This window comes from Rhinopithecus roxellana, chromosome 1 (assembly GCF_007565055.1).
Source record: "Rhinopithecus roxellana isolate Shanxi Qingling chromosome 1, ASM756505v1, whole genome shotgun sequence".
NCBI lineage: Eukaryota > Metazoa > Chordata > Mammalia > Primates > Cercopithecidae > Rhinopithecus > Rhinopithecus roxellana.
The window spans coordinates 136,311,595-136,332,750 of NC_044549.1; the positions used below are offsets into that span (position 1 = coordinate 136,311,595).

The 21,156-nt window shown below is 37.5% G+C and overlaps 1 long non-coding RNA gene across 1 annotated transcript in view; it reads left to right on the forward strand.

Moving 5' to 3' along the window:
• LOC104670638 overlaps positions 1–8,467 on the forward strand; it is a 46,799-nt gene extending 38,332 nt beyond the window's left edge. Inside the window, exon 4 of the long non-coding RNA XR_749163.1 lies at positions 8,281–8,467. This is a non-coding gene — a long non-coding RNA (uncharacterized LOC104670638). The remainder of the gene's footprint in view (positions 1–8,280) is intronic.
• The last annotated feature ends 12,689 nt before the right edge of the window (positions 8,468–21,156 follow it).

Here is a 21,156-nt window from a genome sequence, read left to right on the forward strand (position 1 = left end):
AAAGGATTATGAATTATTCTACTACAAAGACACATGCACACGTATGTTTATTGCAGCACTATTCACAATAGCAAAGACTTGGAATCAACCCAAATGTCCATCTGTGACAGATTGGATTAAGAAAATGTGGCACATATACACCATGGAATACTATGCAGCCATAAAAAAGGATGAGTTTGCGTCCTTTGTAGGGACATGGATGCAGCTGGAAACCATCATTCTTAGCGAACTATCACAAGAAGAGAAAACCAAACACCACATGTTCTCACTCATAGGTGGGAACTGAACAATGAGATCACTTGGACTTGGAAGTGGAACATCACACACTGGGGCCTATCATGGGGAGGGGGGAGGTGGGAGGGGGGAGGGGTTGCATTGGGGAGTTATACATGATATAAATGATGAATTGATGGGTGCTGACGAGTTGATGGGTGCAGCACACCAACATGGCACAGATATACATATGTAACAAACCTGCACGTTATGCACATGTACCCTAGAACTTAAAGTATAATTAAAAAAAAAAAAAAAAGAAGTTGGAGATTTATGTCCTTTAATTCTGGGAAAATCTTTTAATTGTTGATATAATTTAGGTATTTGTCTCACCTGAATCTCACACTGAAATGAAAATCTCCAGTGTTGGAGGTGGAGCCTGATGGGAGGTGTTTGGGACATGGATTTCTCATGGCTTGGTGCTGTCCTTGCAATAGTGAGTCCTCATGAGATCTGGTTGTTTAAATGTGTGTGGCCTCTCCCCCAACCCACTCTCTCTCTTGCTCCTGCTCTTGCCATGTAACACATCTGTTCCTCCTTTGCCTTCTGCCATGATTATGATTGTAAGCTTCCTGAGGCCTCCCCTGAAGCTGAGCAGATGCCAGCTCCATGCTTCCTGTACTTCCTGAAGAACGGTAAGCCAATTAAACCTCTTTATTTTATAAATTATCCAACCTTGAGTATTTCTTTATAGCAATGCAAGAACAAACTAATACAATTATGTCCCACTTTTATATTCTTTGTTCTTTCTTCTTGAAATTCCAATAATTTGGGTGTTGAACTTCTGGATTAAAGCTCTATTTTTTTAAGCCATTTTTCTCATATTAATCATCTCTGTCTTTTGGACAACTTTTTTTCAACTTTACCTGTTAGTACTTCTACTGAATTTTTATCTTGATAGTCGTGCTTTGATCACATATATAATCATTTCCTAGAGCTTTTTTTTTTTTGGTCTTGTGTGGTGGTTTAGTATGTTCACAAATTTTCTGATGCTCCTATCAAAAAACTGTAGCCTGATAACCCTCTTCTTGCATATGGGCTAGATTAGTAACTTGCTTCTAATGAATTTTTAAAAAAGAGCAAGTGATGGTGTGTGACTTTGGATACTAGGTTATAAAGGACATTGTGGCTTTCTGATTGCTTTTTCTCTTGATTACTTGCTCTAGAAGAAGCCAGTAACTATGTCATGAGAACCCACCAGAATCTTATGGAGATGTCTGTGTAGATAAACTGAGGTATCTTACCAGCAGCCATATAATGAACCATCTTAAAGAGGGTTCTCTGAATCTTTAGAAAACTGCAGCCCCAGATGACAGCTTGACTGCAATTTTATGAGAGACTCTGATTCCAAACTATGTAGCTAAGTTGCTCCCAGATTCTTGACTTGCAGAAACTATGTGAGATAATATTTGTTGTAAGCTGCTAGATTTTGAAGTAATTTGTCATGCAGCAATACATAACTAGCATGCTTTGCCTCTGAATGTTCTTATAGCATCCTGCTTTGGTTTCATAGATATCCTATTGTCTGTTATTTCACAGGACATGAATAGTCATTATTTGTGTATCTTAAGTTTTCATTTGCTCACTGCATTGTCTAATTCTTTTGGATTTCACTTTTTTTTGTATAGTTGACAAAAAGCCAAAAAGATGGAAAGGGATACAGATTCTGGGAGTGAGGTGTGGGGAGAGGAGGCAAACAAATGTCAAAGTCAGCTACAAAAATCAAGAAAAATAAAGTGGAGTAAATGATAAATATCCTATAAAAGAGAGAATTATGTATATATTCCAGAGCAGGGGCCCTCAACCTCTGGTACCAGTCCGTGGCCTGTTAAGAACCAGGCCACATAGCAGGAGGCGAGTGGTGAGTAAGCAAGTAAAGCTTCATGTGTATTTACAGCTACTCCCTATTGCTCATATTAACACCTGACCTCTGCCTTCTGTCAGCTCAGTGGTGGCATTAGATTGTCATATGAGTACAAACCCTACTGTGAATTCTTCATGCAAGGGATCTAGGCTGCACTGCCCTTATGAGAATCTAATGCCTGATGATCTGTCACTGTCTCCCATTACCCCTAGATGGGACTGTCTAGTTACAGGAAGGTAAGCTCAGGGTTCCCACTGATTCTACATTATGGTGAGTTGTATAATTATTTCATTATATATTACAATGAAATAATAATAGAAATAAAGTGCACAATAAATGTAATACACTTGAATCACTCCAAAATCATCCCCTACCCCAGTCTGTGGTAAAATTGTCTTCCACAAAACCTGTCCCTGGTGCCAAAAAGGTTGGGAACTGCTGTTCTAGAGGTTTGCTTTGCTCACTCATAAATCATGGGAAGCATTAAACATAGTCTGTCAATCTGATTTCATCAACTATCATTGGCACGCACATTTCTTTCTTTCTTTTTTTTTTTTTTTCTTGAGACGGAGTCTCGCTCTGTCGCCCAGGCTGGAGTGCAGTGGCATGATCTCGGCTCACTGCAACCTCCACTTCCCAGACTCAAGCGATTCTCCCACCTCAGCCCCCACAGTAGCTGGGATTACAGGCATGTGCCACCATGCCTGGCTAATTTTTTCTATTTTTAGTAGAGAAAGAGTCTCACCATGTTGACCAGGCAGGTCTTGAACTCCTGGTCTCAAGTGATCTACCTGCCTCAGCCTCCCAAAGTGCTGGGATTACAGGCGTGAGCCACCGTGCCCAGCCTCAAATTTCTTAATTCACATCATCTTTGACAAGTATTTCTAATATAAGGTAAGTTAGAAGTACTCGGTAGTGATTCTATACTGTTTTACTTGAATTCTCCTGTCCTAAAGCTGTGTGATGGATAAACCAAGAAGTTACAAGACTGTATTTAGAAAACCTACACATTATTTATCTAACAAGTGGACTGAATGTGGAATTAGTTGAAGAGTAGTTTTCAGACAAAGATAAAGGTCAATAGAATCTTTGTAAACCCCATCACCTACTGACTGTGTCCTTGAGTAAGTTTCTGAAACTTTAAGAGCCTCTTTTGTAAAATGGGTTTTTTTATAGTATCTACCATAAGGTCGTTATAACAATTTAATAAGATAAAGTACTTAGCATAGTGCCCGGAAAATTGTTAGCTTTCTTTTTTTTTGTCTTCTCCTTCTAACTTCTCTTTTCCCCACTATTCTCTTCCTTATACTCTCTCTCTCTCTCTGTTTTTTTTTTTTCTTTGCTTCTCCTCTACTTTATACTTCTCCGTAGTATTAGTATTACATAACAATGAGTTATCATGAACTTTGGATCTGTCTTGGAAGGGCTTCTGACTTATTGACAAGTTTTCTTTTCTTTTCTTTCCTTTCCTTTTCTTTTCTTTTCTTTTCTTTTCTTTTCTTTTCTTTTCTTTCTTTCTTTCTTTTCTTTCTTGACAGGTTCTTGCTCTGTCACCCAGGCTGGAGTGCACTGGTGTGATTATAGCTACTGCAGCCTTGACCTGCTGGGTTCAAGTGATCCTCCTGCCTTGGTCTTCTAAAGTGCTGGGATAACAGACATAAGCCACTGTACCCAGCCTTTATTGGCCAGTTTCATAAGTCTTATTGACGTTACCACACCCAAAGATATTGGTACCTACATTTATGAGTCATAATCAGACCTCAAACACAGAAGCTTGACTTTCTACAACACACCTAAATCACTGAACAAAACTTTCCAGAAAGGTTACTCTGTAAGAAAAATTGCTGAGTGGTGGCTATACCAAAATATGACATACTGCTGAAAGTCTATTGGAGGAGGCAGTCAAATATGATATAACATGGAACTATCACTAATATAGGCATTTTCAGAAGGTTATGGGAGCCCCGATATTCTTATGATGGTCGCTGAAGGCTTGGCAAAAAAGAAAGAACTTGAAAGGGATGGTGTGTGTGTTTGTGGTTGTGTGTGTGTGTGTGTGTGTGTGTGTGTGTGTGTGTGTATAGGGTTAGGCATCATACCACATGTAAGAAATAACGTATGCAAACTACAGAGGTATGAGAGTGCATTATTATGATTGGAGACTAGTAAGTAGCTGAGTGTAAAATCTGAGGACCTGCTATGTATCAAAGTTGTGTGGTAAACACGGAGTCTTCAAAGACAAAAATATAGTTTTTGCCTGTACAAAAGCAACAAATTAAGTCTGTACTTGCTATTGGAGAATTATAAAATCAGCAGGGGAAATACTCTCTTAGCACTTCGTTATAGTCTTTGTTTAATAATCTATCAATGTTTCATTTATTTATCAATGTATTTGTTACTTAATCTGTCAATGCATTTGTTTAATAATATATCAGTGTTTATTGGATAAAGAAATAATTAATGACAAATCTTGAAAAATGTTCAGGAGTCAGTCAAGATGAAGCTTTATTTCTCTTTCCCAGATATTACTATTGCCTCCAGTGTTTCAATATTTATGTGATACTCATGTGTTTCCTTTCATGTATTTGGCCCTTCTCATTGTTTGCTGCCATCTAGTGTAATGAAGTTGATGTTGTAATGTTTTGTTAACTAAAATGATACTCTGTTGGTTTTTGAGGAGTACCGCCCTTCATAATTCATTTAAAAACTTAAGCCATAATCAAAATTTCAATAAAAGTTGGGAGAGTGCCATCATTTTGATGGTATTATTCAATAGTGTATAATGATAATTTTGGAGATTAGATTCTATGCATCACAGCTAAGTAAGTAAAAGAACCTGTATAAAATTTGAGAGACAGTAGGTCCAGTAATGGTAATTAATATAATTTTAAAAACTAAATACACTCTGAGGTAATGAAATGGGATGGGGTGCAATTTGAAACACCTTCTGTTCAATATCACTGTGTCCTGAATTCCTGTACTTCATCTGCTCAAAATTCATTCATCTTTTGCTGACAATGATTTTGTTTTTTGAGACGGTATCTCGCTCTGTCGCTATGCTGGAGTGCAGTGGCGCAATCTCAGCTCACTGCAAGCTCCACCTCCCGGGTTCACGCCATTCTCCTGCCTCAGCCTCCAGAGTAACTGGGACTACGGGCGCCCGCCACCACGCGTGGCTAATTTTTTGTATTTTTAGTAGAGACGAGGTTTCACCGTTTTAGCCAGGATGGTCTCGATCTCCTGACCTTGTGATCCACCCACCTCGGCCTCCCAAAGTGCTGGGATTATAGGCGTGAGCCACCGTGGCCAGCTGGCAATGATTTTTAAAATGTAAAAATGAGGTAGATAATATTATGTCTTGATAATTAAAACAACTGTAAGTAAATTAAGGTCAGAAAATATTTAATTTGTTCACTGGCTTTCACTGTTCCTATGGTCTGAATATTTGTGTTCCCCTCAGATTCATATGTTGAAACGTAATCCCCAATGCAAGAGTGTTAAGGTTGGGGCCTTTAGGAGGTGATTAGGTCAGGAGGGCAAAATCCTCACTGTCATGATTGTGATTGGTACCATTATAAAAGGCCCCAGGGAGCTTGTTTCCTCCTGCTACCACATGAGGACACATAAAAGGCACCATTTATGAGGAACAAGCCATCACCAGACACCAAATCTGCTGGCACCTTGATCTTAGACTTCCCAACCTCCAGAACTGTGATCAATAAATTGTTTTTGTTGATAAATTACTAAGTCTAAGGTATTTTGTTATAGCAGCCTGGATGGACCAAGACAATTGTCATATACCTGTTATAGTGTCATTTTCTCTCTCTCCCTCCCCATTCCCCTTTCTTTTTGCATTCTGTGAAATGGGAAATGTTTTTATTTTTTATTTTTATTTTACTTTTAGAAAACTTGTGGCCTTAAATAAAATGTTGGCTGGGTAGGCCTGCCATGACAACATTACTAGACTTTTCAAAGCAAATATAAAATTAAATTGTTTTTGAAATCAGCATTTGCTGTGATGGAAGAGACTCCAGATGAAGGACTTCCTTCCGTTCTAGACATAGGGCCTCTTAGAATTTCCTCTGAGAGTCATCAAATTAGAAATGGAATGCCTTATTAGAATATTTTGTCTTGGTTGGGCATGGTGACTCAGGCCTGTAATCTTCGTGCTTTGGGAGGCCAAGGCGAGAAGATCTCTTGAGACCAGAGTTGGAGACCAGCCCGGGTAACATAGTGAGACCCTGTCGCTACAAAAAAATACATATTTTTAAATTAACCAGGTCTGGTGGTGCATGCCTATAGTCCTAGCTACTAGGGAGGCTGAGACAGGAGGATTGCTTGAGCCCAGGAGTTTGAGGCTACAGTGAGCTCTTATTATACCACTGAATTCTAGGCTGGCACTGGGGAGCCTGAATTCTAATCCTGGCTGTTTGTTGTAAGTGGTGGTATGACCTTAGTCCAGACACATAGGCCACTCAGGCCTCATTTTCCTGTTTTATACATTCAAGCATTGGGTTTAGGTGTGTTTTTGTTTTTGTTTTCCTTTCCATCTCTAAGATGTAGCTTTTTTCCCCATGCCATTTACTTTGCAGAGCTTTATTTATCCTCCAGATTTGAGGGGAAAGCAAACCTAGATTAGAAAACAATCCCTGAAAAGCGAGGAAAATATGGGGAAAAGTTGTTGGAGAAGCAAGAAAGGTTAACTCCTTGCCTTCTTTTTTTTTAGGTCCATCTGCTCTGCTAAAAGGTAGCAGAATAGTTTTCAGGTGTATCTCTCATCCTCCCGTAATTAAAAACTGGTTAGATTCATTCTGAACATGTGTTTCTGTTACTCAGTATTGGGAAAGATGTAAGTTTACAATAGATAGTTTATCACAGGGAAATGCAAAGCACAGATGAGATAAAATGAAATGGAAAGTACAGTACTGCAGGCATGTTTAAATATTCAAAACACCACAGGAGATAAAGAATATACTGGTTCCTCACCGAGAAGTTGTAGACTGTGACCATCTTCTTACATTACTTGTGGAAACTGGAGCTCTGCTATATGAAGTAATTACTAATTCTCTAGAGTGGTTTATGGAAATTGGTTTTATTGTCTCATAAATAGGATATTAGAAATAATGAACAAATTATTTGGAGAATCTGAAAAAGAAAGAATTTCACCTTTAAAAGTGAGGCAACTTAATTTCATTTGGAGATCACAGCAAGGAACCACTTAACCTTATAAAGAAAATTAAAGAGTTATGTGTCAGATTGTGAATTCATCACCGCTGAAAACCTTTCCAGGCGCTTGCTTGTATTGTGGGGAAAAATATTCAACCATTTAGTTATGCTTTATTTTCAATTTTCTTCTTTAAGGCTCCTATAATCAATTTAAAAGCTTTTATATAGCACCAATTGTTCCCCACTATCTCAAAGGCCTCTTTTTAAAAGCATGACAAATTTTAAGAAAATGCCTACTTTTAGTAATTATATTTTTGTATTTAGTAATTGGGAGAAGACACAATATATAAAAATCTCCCTGAAGTTAGACCACTTTCGATTAACTGTACCCAGCATCTCTACATGTTTCAAACATAGTGTATATATTATCTGGCAATACTCTTTCAGACTACAGATAATTTTTGTGTGCCAAAGGATTGGATGATCTAATGTATCTCCACATGACCCAAGGTCCAAAGATAGGTACTTGACTGCTCCAGAATAATGACACTCAACCAGATCAGGGAGGGGAAGACCTGAGACACAAGGTGTTGAGTTTTTGCTCCTATAGTTAGTGTTATGAAAACAGAGGGTATATTGAAGATGTGTTTCTTCCCCTTCAAACATTATCCTGCCACGTCCCCACCATCCTTCAGTACTTCTCTAGGAGCAGGGGTTCCTGCACTTAGTAGTTTCATGCACAGTGAACACTTAATAAGACAAAACCAAACAAAAACACATAAATGCTGGGGAGAGGGAATGGGGAAATTGTATGATTAAGAACATCAAACAACCACCACTGACCGTTATAGTCATACTATAAAAGAAGACACATAAAAATTAGAAAGAAGGTAAATCTCAAAGAGTCAAATTTAAGTTGAATAAATTTAATGTAATAAAAAATTGAATGCATTGTTCTTTTTCTTGTTTTCTGGCAGACTGGTGTAAATATATTTATGGACTGGTGATTGGGAATCACTACTTAGAAGATAAAAATATAATCTCCATTTCTAATCACTTATAATTTTGTTGAATATTTTTATTTTTTTCTATCTGGAACTTATGTTTAAATCTTTTTTAAAAGTTTCAAATAAAACTGTGGTTTCCTCCATGTTGAAGAAAGCTTCAAACTTAGGCGTAACATGGAATGTTTATTTCTTTGCTTCTATTCTATTATCTTCCTCTGGTTATATTTTGTCATAAAAATTACTTTGCCTCATTCCCCAAAACTATTCGAGGTGGCTTATGGCATATTGTAGTATAGTTAAATAAACAGAAAATGGAATTAAAATAAAAAAAAGGAAATAAAGCAAAAAAAAAAAAAAAAACAATGCTAGGGTAAAAAAATAAATGATGGGAGTCCTGTGTAGATTTTAGGGGTGAGTTTCATATTTGAATCTAGGACCCATAACAGCCAAAAAAAAAGAGCAAAGATGATTGATAAATTATCTATTACCATATAACAAATTACCTCAAAACTTAGCTGCTTAAAACAACAAACATTATCTCTTAGGATCAGGAACCTAGGAGTGGCTTAGCTGGGTGGTTCTGGCTCAGAATTTTTCATGAGGTTGCAGTTAAAATATTAACAGGGCTGCAGTTATCTGTAGGCTTGACTGGGGTTGAAGGATCCACTTCCAAGATAACTCATCACATGGCTGTTGGCCAAGGCTACTGACCTTTGCTCCTTGCTGGGCTGGCTATTGGTAGGAGACACCAGTTCCTTACCATGCTTCTGAACAGGGCTGCCTGGGTGTCTGTATAACATGGCAGCTGGATTTACCCAAAGTGAGTGATTTAAGAAAGATAGAGAGGAAGCTATATTGCCTTTTATGATCTAGTCTGGAAAATGGCATACTAACATTTCTGTAGTATTCTTTTGGTCACAGAGACCATCTCCGGTACATTGTGGAAATCAATTAAACAAGAATGTGACTATCAGAAGGCTGGGATCACTGGGGGCCATCTTGGCAGAATATCCACCACAGGGATCAAATTATAAGATACAGTGTTATTAGTTTAAAAAAAAAATCTCTTAGGAAAAGGAAAGTTTTTTTTTTTTTTTTTTTTTCTAGACTGAGGTAGGACAGACATTTATTTCTTTGAACTGCATAAAGGGGACATTATATGAAATTGTGTACAATGCTCTCAACAATATACCAAAAATAGCTCTAGTAGTGAATTATATATATTTTTTGTTACTCCTTTAATGTAAATTGATGGCATAAAAATGAAATATCACTCAGTGAAAGCACTGATGAAAAATCTACACAATCAATCAAAATTCAAAGTGTTCAGGTGTCCTAGTATGATCCAAGCATAATCTTCAGGGAAATGGAAGTGATGCTTCTCAAATTGTGGTAATTTTACCCCTGGGATTATACATATTAGTGTGCTGGGGGTAATTAAAACCAAAGAATTCACAAGTCTCATCTTTCTGAAACCTATGTTAAGATTTTGGAGGAAAGTCGTGGATTTTTTTTTTTTTTGGTGGAGGAGACAGTCTCACTTCATTGCTCAGGCTGGAATGCAGTGGCACGATCTCTGCTCACCGCAGTCTTAACCTCACTGGACTCTCTGGCTGAGGTGATCCTCCCACCTCAGCCTCCCGAGTAGCTGGGACAACAGGTGCGTGCCACCACTCCTGGCCAATTTTTCTATTTTTTTGTAAAGATGGGGTTTCACCATGTTGCCCAGGTTGGTCTTGAACTCCTGAGCTGAAGTGATCTGCCTCTTTGGCATCCCAAAGTGCTGGGATTTCAGGCATTAGTCACCACACCTGGCTGGATTTTTTTTTTCTTAAAACATTTGTCATATAAATCCATAAGCAAAAAGCAGCGGTTATCGTTTGCATTTATACAAATTTCATATTTTATATTTGTTCAATTTTTATATGTTTTTATATTGTTAGAAACCAAGAATTGCTAAGAAATTTTGACTTTTATATCATTGGTTATTTGCTCCCCTCCCCACCCGTACACAGTTGGGTACATTATTACTATGAGTCTAGATTATGTAAATGCAATTTCCTCCTCACTGTCCACTCCCTCCAAAGTAGTGCATGCACCCAGACCATGTGATTTCTCAGTTATCCTGTAGAGGCTTACATATTCATTATTTTGAAGAATAAGCTTGCATCTTTTCAAATTCCTATATGTATTTATGTGTTTACTTATAGTTTTGATTATAGAAAACATTTCATTCTCACAAATCAGTGTAACTTACTAACATAATTTCCCATAAACAAATCTTTCATTTACATATATGAAGCTCTGTTTAGTTTTACTTCTTATGCTAGTGAGTTTTCTTGTAATACAAATACACCTGAAATTCCATTTCAAGAACTATTGTAATGATTCTTTTTGTTATCTTAAAATATTACACATTTTAAATTACGTCTTCGATTATGACAACCCATTGATGGTGGAAAATAAAAATTTTGATGCATAAGCTTAAAACCCATGAATATATAAAATGTTCATACTAAAATAAAATAACCAAAATGATCAAAGGTTGTGAACAAGTGGAAGAGTCCCTGAAGATTTCCTCATTAAACTTCCCAGAAAAAAAGTTAGCATTACTCCAACTACAGTAGAATGAGCAGTAGGAGGCAGCAGTAAATGAAAAAAGGGAGAATGTACTCAGATTCTAGGTTATGGGTGGTAGCATATTAACATTAAAATCTTAGTGGCTTAATGCAATGGCTTATTTCTCACTTGCCTAGTTGATTATAGATCCGATAGACTCTCCAGGGCAGCTCCCTTCCAAACAGATACTCAGGTGTCTAGTCTGCTTTCATATTGTGACTCATCGCAAAACACGGCTTCCATATTTGGAAGATCATGTACTGGCTGTTAAATGCTTTGACTTAGAAATTGCTTACATATTTCCTTTCCCAGCCCAGAATACTAACATTGTGTTTATCTGGCTGCAAGTGTGTAAGAAAATGTGGAGAAGCATATAGATATTTGGTGGGCAGGAGATGCCTCTTCTGTGGATATTTCTCTAAGCACGAATCTTATTGGGGATGTACAAAATAGCTTAAACCTTAGTATGATTTGTGGGGACAAACTCTGAGTAACTATATAAAACAACCTCTCTTTCAGTGGTGTTTAAACACCAACCACACAAATGAAGAAAGTCACTAAAAATTTTCAGACTGAAAAAAAAAAAAAAACCATACAATAATTTAAACAAAAAATGATATAATTAAAGCCACCTATAAAATCTGTTTCAGAATCCTTGTGGCTAACGAAGCTACTGGCCAGGAGGAGATTTGATGAAGATTTGGAACTGCAGATTTGGCCAAAACATGTTTTGCCTCCAAAATTGGTATTCGAACTGAAACAATGGACCTTTTTGAACTCTATTATTGAAGGACATATTTTCATATGCTCAAAGTATATCCAAACATGTTACATTGAAGACAAATATTGATCTAGTTTTTCACTGATTTTTGTTTACTACTGTTTGCAATGAGAATACTTGTGAAATTATGTTTATTTGCAAAGTGCAAACAAAAATATTTCAATAAGATACATGAGTTGTTAGTGAACAGAGTAGCAACTTAAAAAAATTAATAAATGGGGCCAAATTAATCACATGTAAAACTTTGGGAGTGCATATCTCTTGAATTTATTAGTGAACACTGCTTCTGTTATGTATTTAGACTAGTCAAATGCAATGGCAAGAAGTTGGGAAGTAGAAACAGGAGTTCGCTTTTTAACTGACTATGAACAAACAATTGATATAACTCACTACCTTCGGATCAGCCTGCTTCATTTTGAGAACATCTCATCTCAAAACCATTTCTCTTTACTTGGTATGTTTAAAAGGATGGTACGTGATAAATTGTGAATGTTTTCACTGAAAACAATAGCATTGCTTCAATCAAAAGTGAAGTTTGAGCATTGTGTGCAGAAAGTTGATCTTGAAGACTGCAAACTATTTAAATGTGATTTAAAAAAAAATTACAGCTTCAATGGTAAAATGTCACTTTCTTCACTGAAAATGTTTTTGGACAGGTAATCCCAAGATTGACCCCAGAGTAGGGAACCTATCAGTCTTCCTTATGTCATTAGTGACTTGTTCTCACAGAATGTCCAATAGTAACTTGAAATTTCTGCTTGCTTTCTATCTTTGTAGCTGCATTCTAAGTCTTTCCTTCATTATTTCTCTTCATAGCTTACAATGTAGTAAAAACAAGCATACATACATACAAACTTGTCATCTCTGTTCACATATTTTTTGAGACTCTGGGATTTTCAAAATATTGTTACTCCAAGAGAGAAGAGAAAATTGACAAGAAACTGAAACTGATACTTGGTAGTAGCTTGCTTCAATCTGATTTTGCAAAATTGATACATTCATTGCAAAAACATCTTATTCATTTACCACATGCTTTTTGATTCATTTTTTTCATGGCAGTAACTAGTTTAAAATATTGTTTCTATATTCAAACATAAAAGTAGATTGTAAGAGTTCTAATAGGCAATTTCTGTTCTGGAGCTACCCATTGAGTTGGAGATCTGTACCCTCAGAACCTTCAGAGGCACCCATTTCTCTCTATTATGAGTTAGCACTCTCATCTCCTATTCCCAGTTTGGGAAGACACTACAGAGGCCTCTGCTGTGTAAAGCAACACAGGCTCCCTCAGGATCTGCATTACCTTTCCTGGCTGCCAGGCTGATAACTAAGACTAAGTCACAGTATAGCCCATGCAGGAATAAGCTAGACTTGACATGGAAAGAAAAAGACCATGTCCCAAAGAAGCTGCAAGAGTTAGTCCACCTGCACTGAAAGGAGCTAGGCAAAGTTCTTGGCCAAAGTCTGAAATTAACGACTGGATAAAGAAGAGTATGTTGACTTGGGGCCATTCTCTTGGGATGTGAGATTTCCTGACAAGGACCCCAGAGGATGGTGCAGACTCATTGCTAGGGAGGCTCTTAGAAGCTTGGAAAAAGTGACGGCCCAGGCTGAATGAAATTGAAATGCTTATATTCCTATCTTGTCATTGCAACAGGGATATAAGATCTTGATCTTGCTTACAGAAAGAAAAGCTGTGGGCTGGACGCTGTGGTTCACGCCTGTAATCCCAGCACTTTGGGAGGCCCAGGCGGGTGGATCACGAGGTCAGGAGATTGAGACCATCCTGGCTAATACGGTGAAACCCCGTGTCTACTAAAAATACAAAAAATTAGCCGGGCGTGGTGGCGGGCACCCGTAGTCCCAGCTACTTGGGAGGCTGAAGCAGGAGAAAGGCGTGAACCCGGGAGGCAGAACTTGCAGTGATCCGAGATTGCGCCACTGCACTCCAGCCTGGGCGACAGAGAGAGACCCCATCTCAAAAAAAAAAAAAGAAGAAGAAAGAGAGAGAGAAAGAGAGAGAGAGAGAAAGAAAGAGAGAAAGAGAGAGAGAGAAAACAGAGAGAAAGAAAGAAAAAGAAAGAAGGAAAGAAAGAAAGAAAGAAAGAAAGAAAGAAAGAAAGAAAGAAAGAAAGAAAGAAAGAGAAAGAAAGAAAAGAAAGAAAGAAAGAAAGAAAGAAAGAAAGAAAGAAAGAAAGAAAGAAAGAAAGAAAGAAAGAAAGAAAGAAAGAAAGAAAAAGAAAGAAAGAAAGAAGAGAGAGAGAGAAAGAAAAGAGTTGTGATTTTCTGGGCTTTGTGCCAGGAAAAGTTGTCGTTTCTCCTTTCTGGCAATTCTGAAGGAAAATATAGTCAGTTATTTTTATTATATTCAATATGAAATCTAGCCTGGAACCATAGTGCTCATTCTAAACAGTAATAGTTCATTATTATTCCTCTGCTTTGTTGAGTTATAAACTCCCTGTTGAGACACAGTGATGGATATTTTGCTTACATGTTTTATCTAATTTAATCTCAATAACTTTTCTGTCAATTTTTATTATTATGGTTATTTTGCAGGTAAGCACCTTAAAGCTTAGAGAGGTTAAATTACTAATATTAATGAATCCATGGTCCAGATGTCATGGAATTCTCTCTTCAAGGTACCATTACCAAAATGAATTGTCTGAAACTGTTTCCATCCCTTTTCACTTGATTCAAAATTCTTATTCCTAGCAGAGGTTACTGATTGGACTTAGCTTGGATCATGTCCTCACTCCCTGGCTAGGAGAGGGTGACACCCTGACTGACAGTCATTTTATACTCTGTGTACCAGGGTAGAAATAGTTCTCTAAGGGAAAATCAGAGTACTGTTCCAAAATGATTGCAGAGGCTGATAATCTCTACTATTGGGTCACGTTACCAGCAGTGTCAAGAAATGCAGGTAGAAATACTTGGTAGTAGGAAAAAATAGGAATTAGTTTAGTTTTATTCTAACATCCCACTCTCTGCTTCTGAAGAGGTTATATTTATCTGAGTTCTGCATATCCACTAGCTTTCAACAATTCAAACTCTATTTTTTCTTAAGTGAACAGGATGTCATCTGTCTCTATAAAAGTGTGCACACACATGTGTGCATGTATGTGTGTTTTGTGTACTGAGAAAGAGAAGAGAAGAAAAGAGAGAGAGACAGACTGTGACTCACAGTCTGTAATCCCAGCACGTTGGGAGGCTGAGGTAGGCAGATCACTTGAGGTCAGAAGCTTGAGATCAGCCTGGCCAACATGGTGAAACCCCATCTCTACTAAAAATACAAAAATTAGCTGGGCACTGTAACACATACCTGTAATCCCAGCTACTCAGGAGGCTGAGGTAGAAAAATTGCTTGAACCCAGGAGACAGAGGTTGCAGTGATCCAAGATCACTCCACTGCAGTTCAGCCTGGGCAACAGAGCAAGACTCCATCTTAGAAAAAAAGAAATGGAGAGGAATGGGAAGATACGTGCTTTTTTAGAAACAGGTACTAGATGATGGCTGGGTGTGGTGGCTCACACCTGTAATCCCAGCACTTTGGGAGGCTGAGGCAGGCAGATCGCAAGGTCAGGAGAGCAAGACCATCCTGGCTAACACAGTGAAACCCCATCTCTACTAAAAATACAAAAAATTAGCCTAGCATGATGGCACGCCCTTGTAGTTCCAGCTACTCAGGAGGCTGAGGCAGAGGAATTGCTTGAATCCTGAAGGTGGAGGTTGCAGTGAGCCGAGATTGTGCCACTGCACTCAGTCTGGGCGACAGAGCGAGACTCCATCTGAAAAAAAAAAAAAAAGAAAAAGAAAAAAAGAAACAGTACTAGATTAAGTTAATCTGCTTTGGCATGATGTTTCACACCCTGGAAGTGGGACAGCTTTGGAAGGGGTCTAGTTTCATCAAGAAAAAGGGAGTTAAGATCTGTAGGGCATTAAATACATTCGGGTAAGTTTTTTTAGCTCTTGACTTAGAATAATTAAAAGAGAAACATGCATAACTCTTTTCTGAGTTGCTGCTAACCTCAAACAGCACTTGGAGGTAGTTGGTGAAATGGAAGGAAACCTTCAAAATGTCATAGTTTTAAAAACCCGAGCCAAGTTCATTGAATTGTATGATGTGCTTTATAATAGACCTTTCCTATTAGAGCAAGGGTACATATTCAAATGACTTCCAGGGCCAAGTAGATAAGATAATAGGTGGATCATAACATGATAAATGCCAAATGACACTCTCCCTCAGTACAGGTCATACACTAAGGAGTAGTGGAGACCGTGGGTGGTGGGGAATGCAAGATGTATATGAAGGCAGCAGCTGTTATTTGACTCCCTGTGGAGACCAGAAGTCCCAAGTGCAGGAAGAGAAAGCTTGAGTCTTGTGCCTTAGACCACTTGGCCATTCTGACACACTCAGCAGCTGTTATTTAGTTATAGCTGATTATTGCAATGTGGACTGCAGGCCTAGTGTTACTAGATAATGACGAAACCTAACACTTATATAATTTTCATGTTCCAGACCCTGCTTTAAATACTTTATATGAATTAATTTATTTAATCCCAGAACAACCCTATGATGGCATGCTATCATTAGCCCCGCTTAGCAGATGAGAAACTGAGGCATGAGAGAGATTAAGTAACTTGTCTGAGGTGACGTGGCTAGTGAGAGGCATAGCTAGAATTCAAACCCAGGTTCAAATACAGAGTCCATGCTCTTAAGCATGATGCTCAGATAAATTCTTGATTTTCAAGAGAAGCTAGGATTTGTTTCATGTGAAATCTACCAATTTAAAAAATGTTAATGACTAAACAAAATAAGCCCGTGTACTGAATTTAATACCAGCTAGGACTTCTTGATTGGGCTTTAATATAAACAAAGGAGCTGCAAACAGTAAACAGAAAATAAGATGTAAATTAATAATGTAGGAAAATCACAATAATCAGTGCAGGCAGAGATTTGGGAAATTCTCAAATGCCAAGGCATAGAAAGTTGTCAGGCAGAGTTAGTGCCTACATCTTGGTTTCTAAATACCATTCTTCAGTGAAAAGACCTAGGGCTCTATGTACACATGGTTGATTCCAGGACTATGACAGGGAAAGTAGGAGGAGAAGCCTAGAACATCTTGCGGTGCCAGAAAATAAGAAAGTGCTTAAATAAAATGGGAATATATCAAAGGACACAAGAGACAAGTTTAAGGACCTTCCATTGGCCAAATCTAGGATAATTTGTGCAACAAATTAACAGATGACATAATGGGTTATAGCCCATAGAATAAAATAAATACACATGAGTCCATACCAATATAAATAAATAATTGAATATATAAATAAATGGGGGAGAACGGAAAGCTCTTTCTTACAGTTGAATTCTAACTAATACATGTAGAATGATAATGGAAAATGGATTATTACCATTTGGCATAGTAACAATTATTTCAGGCAAGAATCATCCATGAATGCTAAAATCAGTGAAAGTATGATGATCCTGTAAACAATATTCACAAAGTATTAAAGTATCCCCCCACAAGATACTTATTAATTATAAAGATAAAAAGAGTAACTTTATGATGGAAGAACCTGGGACATACCTCCTTAAATTATCAAAGGTAACACCATCAGTAATTCGACATATTCACATCATATGCCTTCTGTTATAATGCACTTTAAAGAACATAGTCTCAGCTGGGCACGGTGGCTCACACCTGTAATCCCAGCACTTTGGGAGGCCGAGGTGTGTGCATCGTCTGAGGTCGGGACTTTGAGACCAGCTTGACCAACATGGTGAAACCTCGTCTCTACTAGAAATACAAAAATTAGCCAGGCATGGTGGCATGCGCCTGTAATCCCAGCTACTTGGGAGGCTGAGGTAGGAGAATTGCTTGAACCCAGGAGGCGGAGGTTGCAGTGAGCCAACATTGCACCACTACAATCCAGCCTGGGTGACAGAGTGAGACCCTGAGACCCTGTCTCCAAAAAAAGAAAGAAAGAAAGAAAGAAAAAAGAACACAGCCTCACTTCTGTGGTATTCTTGTCAAAAATACAAAACCTGAATTTAATCATGAGGAAACACTAGACAAACTCAAATTGAGTGATGTTCTACAAAACAATTGACCTGTACTCTTCAAAAATATCAAGGTCAAGAAAAGCAAAGACTAAGGAATTATTACACACTAAAAGTGATATGAAATCAAATGCCACATTTTTTTTCTCCTTTCCAACTTTTATTTTAGAATCGGGGTACATATGCAGATCTGTTACAAAAGTCTATGTGTGATGCTGAGGTTTAGGGTGTGATTGAACCCATCACCCAGGTAGTAAGCATAGTACTAACAGGTAGTTTTCAGTGCTTGCCCTTCTCCCTCTCTCTCCCCAGTAGTCCCCAGTGTCTATTGTTCCCTTCTTTATGTCCATGTGTACCCAATATTTAGCTCTCACTTATAAGTGAGAATATGTGGTATTTGGTTTTCTGTTCCTGCATTGATTCAGTTAGGATAATGACCTCCAGCTGTATTCATGTTGCTGCAAAGGATATTATTTCATTCATAGCTGCATAGTATTTCATGGTATATATGTGTCACATTTTCTTTATCCAATCTACCATTGATGGGCAACTGGGTTGATTCCATGATTTTGCTGTTTTGAATAGCTCTGCAATGAACATATAGCTATGTGGGTCTTTTTGGTATAATAATTTATTTTCCTTTGGGTATATACCCAGTAATAAGATTGCTGAGTTGAATGGTAGTTCAACTCTTAGTTCTTTGAGAAATCTCCAAACTGTTCTTCACAGTGGCTGGACTAATTTTACATTTCCACCAACAAGGTTGCTTTTCTCCACAGCCTTGTCAACATCTGTTATTTTTTGACTTTTTAAAAAATGCCATTCTGACTGATATGAGATAGTATCTCATTGTGGTTTTGGTTTGCATTTCTCTTACGATTAGTGATATGAAGCAGTTTTGCGTGTTTGTTGGCAACGTGTATGTCTTTTTTTGAGAAGTGTTTGTTCATGTCCTTTGCCTACTTTTTAATGGGGTTGTTTTTTGCTTGTTGAATTATTTAAGTTATGTATAGATTCTGGATATTAGACTTCGGTCAGATGTGTAGTTTGTGAATATTTTCTCCCATTCCATAGATTGTCTGTTTATTCCCTCGATAGGTTCTCTTGCAGTGCAGAAGCTCTTTAGTTTAATAAGTTTCCAAATCAATTTTGGTTTGTGTTGCAATTCCTTTTGAGAACTTAGCCATACATTTTCTTTTCTTTTTTTTTTTTTTTTTTTTTGCCAAGGCTGGTATCGAGAAAGGTATTTCCTAGGTTTTCTTCTAGGATTTTTATAGTCGGAAGTCTTAAATTTAAGTCTTTATCTTGAGTTAATTTTCGTATATGGTGATAGGTAGGGGTCCAGTTTCATTCTTCTGTATGTGGCTAGCCAGGTATCCCAGCACCATTTATTGAATGAGGAGTTCTTTTCCCATTGCCTATTTTTGTTGCGTTTGTCAAAATTCAGATGGTTGTAGGTGTGTGGCTTTATTTCTGGGTTCCTTAGTCTGTTCCATTGGTTTATGTGTCTGTTTTAGTATCAATATGATGCTGTTTTGGTTACTTTAGCCTTAGAAGCAGCATCCAATATTTGGTTTCCCTAGGCCACATTGGAAGAAGAATTGTTGTGGGCTATACATAAAATATGATGACATTAATGATAGCTGATGAACTAAAAACATTGCAAAAAAAATCTCATAATGTTTTAAGGAAGTTTATGAGTTTGTGTTCACCACATTCAAAGCCATTCTGGGCCACAGGTTGGACAAGCTTGCATTATAGTATAGTTTGAAGTTGGATAATGCGATGTCTCTTTTTGCTTAAGATTGCTTTGACTATTTGGGCTCCTTTTTGATTCCATATACATTTTAGAATCATTTTTTTAAAAATTCTGTGAAAAATGATGTTGGTAGTTTGATAGGAATACTGTTGAATCTGTGCATTGCTTTGGACAGTATGGACATTTTAACAATATTGAGTCTTCTAATTTATGATTGTGGAATATTTTTTCATTTATTTGTATCACCTCTGTAGGCTTTATTCCTGGGATGCAAAGTTGGTTCAACATATGCAAATCAATAAATGTGATTCACCACATAAACTGAATTGAAAACAAAGTCCTATGATCATCTAAATAGATGTAGAGAGAAACATTTATAAAATCAGACATCCCTTCATGATAAACATCCAACAAACTAGGCACAAAGGAACATACCTGAAAATAAGAGCCATCTATGACAAACCCACAGCCAACATCATACTGAATGGGCCATTCCCCTTGAAAACTGGAACAAGACAACGGTACCCACTCTCACCACTCCTATTCAACATAGTACTGGAAATCCTAGCCAGAGCAGTCGGGCAAGAGAAAGAGATAAAAGGCATCCAAATAGGTAAAGAAGTCAAACTCTCTCTCTTTGCTGATGATATGATTCTAGACCTAGAAAACCCTAGAGACTGCCAAAAGGCTCTTAGAACTGATAAACAACTTCCGTGAAGTTTCAGGACACAAAATCATTGTACAAAAATTGGAAGCATTTCTATACACCAATAGTGTTCAAGCTGAGAATCAAATCAAGAATGCAATTCCATTTAGAATAGACACACACACACACACACACACACACACACACACACACACACACCCAGGGATACATCTCAACAAGGAGATGAAAGATTTCTATAAGGACAATTACAAAACACTGCTGTGCTGGCAACATATAATTTTGAATGGGATCCTGGTCTGCCAAAAAGGACATGATTGGTAGAATTTGTAAAATCTGAATAAGGTCTATAGACTAGTTTAAAAATATTCTATCAATGTGAATTTCCTGGTTTTGATTATTATACTATAGGCTCTCCATTAATATTTGGGAAACCTGTGTGATGGTTATATTGGAATTTTTTGTACTAACTTTATAACTCTTGTAAGTCTAAAATTATTTCAAAATTTGAAATTAAAACAAAGTTAAAAATTGTCAGACACAGGCAGCTAATTTCATTGAAGGATGCCTGGAGAATTGCAAAAATAGCTAGTTTGAGAGTAGTGAGTGACCACTTGGACAGCATGTTTTCTGGTTTCCAGACAAGGTTTTGATATCAGCTAGTATAGGCTAGGTTATGCTGTGATAAAAAGGAACCTAGAAATCTTAGTAGCTTAACAGATAGAACTCTATTTCTCAGTCACACAAAGTCTACTAAGGGTCTGGGAGGGCAACTCCCTAAGCAGCGATTCTCTGTTTCTATTTCTCATGTGGCTTCCACAGTACCTCGACAGGGAGGATAAATATAGTCTTAAACCTTTTGTCCAGGAAGTTCCATGTCACTTCTGCTCAAAGCTCATTGGCCATAAGTAGTCATATGATCACTCTAACTGCAAAGAGATTGAAAAGCATAGGGAAAGCCTATTGAT